The following is a 3,542-nucleotide window of genomic DNA, read 5'->3' on the forward strand; positions in this document are numbered from 1 at the left end:
TTTAGAAATCAAAACTCATCTCTTATTAAGCTTAGATTAAACAAATTTGTGTATTCTTGGTGTGTTAATTAATTGCTCCTTGAGGTTCGATAATTTAATTGGTCGGGTAAAAATCGCTACATCAATTTGGCGCCGCTGCCGGGGAGCAATATCAATTAGCCATTAGGATTTCATTTTTGCTTGAGACTAAGCCATTTACTTTTCGCATATGATTAGATTCACACATCTAGTTGAGATGATGAGCTCTCTTTTGTTTGTTGTTACTAACTTGTCTTCTTTGATTCTCTTGTGCTTTCAAAGGTACTCAAATCAAAACAAGAAGAATGGGAAGACAATGTCATTTAAGGTGTTGGATGTGGACATTCGTACTAACACTATTCAAGCTCCACAACCTCAAGATTTGAGAGTAAATCCAACTTATGCTCGAGAGGAGACAACCACAATAGGAAGCTTTGATGTTCCTCATTGTCATGAGTCAAGATATGGAATTCGACCTCCTCCAATAGAAGCCAATGATTATGAAATCAAGCCAAGTTTGATTCGATTGATTCAAGGTTCTAAATTCTTGGGACTAGCTATGGAGAATCCATATGATCATTTGTACTCCTTTGAGAGGTTGTGTAGCACATTTAGAATTGGAGGTGTGCCCGATGATAGTATCAAGCTCATTTTGTTTCCATTTTCTCTTGGAGAAAAAGCAAGCCGATGGGAGAGAGCAATACCATCACATTTGGTCAACTCTTGGGATGATTGTAAAAGGATATTCCTTCTCAAGTTCTACTCTAAGAAAAGAACGGCCAAAGTGAGGAAGGACATAATGGGCTTTGAGCAAGGTATCAATGAAAGTTTCTATGAAGCGTGGGGAAGACTTAACGGATATACTCGAGATTGTCCTCATCATGGATTCAACAAGGAAGCTATCCTTAGTATTTTATATAGAGGAGTTAGTAAGGAGCTAAAATGGAGATTGGACGTGGCTAGTAAAGGATGTTTTGGAAACCTCACCGTTGAACAAGGAGAGTTACTTGTTGAGAATTTGGCCGAAAGTGATGAAAGATGCAATGAGATATGTGATAAATCGTCTATAGAGATATCACAAGACGGTTACACGTGGAGATATTTGCAAGACAAATTAGAGAATGTGGAGAAGTTCTTGAAGATGCAACAACAACAAGAGGGATCATTCCAAGTTCAACAAAAGCAAGGATTCAAACCAAGGTCTCAATTCTCAAACCAAGGACAATCTCATATTCAACCTTCTCCTCAAGATAATGAAGTGAATTCCATGTTGAAACAAGTTTTAGAAGGCCAAACTAAGGATTATATGGATCTTGGTAAGAGATGTGTCGATATGCACAACAAGATTGATGAGATGTACAATGCTCTTAATGGTAAGATCACTAGCTTGGTTTCTCAACATGAAGATATGAAGAGTAAGAAAGTGACGAGAGACTTGACTTATCAAGATGAAGAGATCAAAGTTGTTAATGTGAGGAATAAAGAGACCATAAAGCTTGATGAAAACATCATGGATGGTGAGTGTCTAGCCTCTTTAGTTGATGAGTTTAAAGACAATGGTGAAGAGGAGTATTTAGGTAAAGCTAAAAGATGCCTTGAAGCCAACAAGAGGAAGAAGAAACAAACCCACCCTCCCAACTTTGTTCCTTCCTCTAACACCATGAGCTTGCATCCCTTGAAGCTAATAGATGGAAAAATTGAGTATAAGGTGAAGTGTAAGGGTTCTTCTACTCCTTTTGCAAGTGCCAAAGCAAGAATCCAACCCGAACTTCAAAACGACCAAGATAGACTTCAAGAGTTCCTCTCAAGGGTCATCACCATCAACCTCAATGGTGTAACACGGACCAACCATTCCAATCTCCACACTCTTTGAACCCCTCCAACTAGCCTACCAAGGAGTTCCACTCCTCCTCTCACTCTCCTCCCTAAGGTTCACAACTAGGGCCAAGGTATGGCTTCACCTTTCATTGTATATACCGTTTTAAGTCTTATTTTGATTTCTTTTTTGTTAGTCTCTTCCTCATCCTTTTATTACACCGAGACGGTGTGAATTAAGTTTGGGGGAGGGACTAGGTATCTAATGATGTGTTTTGTTTTGTTTTTCATTCTCTTGAGTCTTGCATTTGTTAATAGCTTTGTTTTGAGAAAAATCAAAAAAATTTGAAAATTTTGAAAAATTCAAAAGCATGCATGTAGTTTTGCATAGTCATTTCTATCTTTAGGATTGAGTCTAGTAGCATATAGCTTGCATTTGCACAAGCATTGGAAGTGATGATTCATATGCCTTGTTGAAATTCAATCTTATGACTGAAATTAAAGCCCTCGATCATGGTTCATTGTTGCTTGATCATCTTGGAAAGAAATGAAAATTCATGCTTAGACCTTTGCATTCTTTGAAAGCAATCTTTTCTTTTGTGAAACTTACATGATGTTTGAAGCATCTCTATGTATTTGGACTTAATTTGAATCTAGTTTTCTCGCTTATGGATTTTGAATGCATTCTCATGGTAAATTCTTCTTAATCGAATCATATACCCTTTCACCACTCTCTTGAATGATTCGAAAGTCCCTTTACCCTTAACCTTGACCTTTCTTTTCATCCCATGAAATGATTTGTGAGTGAGGTCTCTTCTTGATAATGTTATAGATTGTGAAATCTTGAGAGAATCGAGAACGACAAGGTATTAGCTCTTGTTTTAGCTAGTATTTGGAAATTTTTGAGCTAGCTATTAGGAAGGGAATGAAAGAGTTAGGTGGTTAGATTATACATTTGGGTTGGGTTTGTGAGAAAGAAGAAGAAGAAAAGGTTGGAATAAGAAGTGAAAAGTTTGATCATTGAGTTTAAAAGGAGTCCCTAGGGAATTAAAGTTATAAGAAAGAAAGCTCTAGACCTAAGTAAAAGAAAGAATTGGGTAAGATAGTCTCCAAAAAAGGAAAAGTTTTGCAAAGGTTGACAAAGAAAGTGGGATTAAATAAGAGTTTAGTGTTTAAAGAAAGGGTTCCCTAGGTGGCTTATGAATAATAAGGTTTTGATCATGAGGGTTGTGTTGATAAGAAAAGAGACCAAAAGTGTCCATTGGGTGTGGTTTGAAAAGAAAGAAAGAAAAAGGTTTGCAAAGGGTAGAAATTAGGATCCTATATATAAGATGGGTAGAACAACAAGAGCTAATCTTTGTATGCATAAATTGTTCTTGGTCTTAGATGGATTTCATGATTGTCTAGCATTCCTTTCATTTGCGAGTTAGTCACCCAAAGAAACAAACAAACAAAGCCACCTCAAAAAGCCTTTACCCTAAACCGATTGAGATTGATTCACTTACCATTTGCGAGACCGCGCCAAACACTTTAATGAATGTTAAAGAGATGTTTCAACTTGATTGTGAGTTTTTGCTAATGGAATGAGAATGAACTAGAAGATTGCATTAACTTAGGCATGAGAAAATATTTGAGAGTACGATGATTGATTGAAGCACCTTTGAACTATCTTTGAGGACTTTGGTTTGAATCATTTGCTTGATATTTTG

General features: G+C 36.8%; 1 non-coding gene across 1 annotated transcript; it reads right to left on the minus strand.

The window, feature by feature from the left end:
• Positions 1-799: 799 nt before the first annotated feature.
• On the minus strand, positions 800-906 carry LOC111832237. Its single transcript, XR_002835276.1, has one exon. It is a non-coding gene; the product is annotated as a small nucleolar RNA R71 (small nucleolar RNA).
• Positions 907-3,542: the final 2,636 nt, after the last annotated feature.

This window comes from Capsella rubella, unplaced genomic scaffold (assembly GCF_000375325.1).
Source record: "Capsella rubella cultivar Monte Gargano unplaced genomic scaffold, Caprub1_0 scaffold_2, whole genome shotgun sequence".
In the NCBI taxonomy this organism is placed as follows: Eukaryota; Viridiplantae; Streptophyta; class Magnoliopsida; order Brassicales; family Brassicaceae; genus Capsella; species Capsella rubella.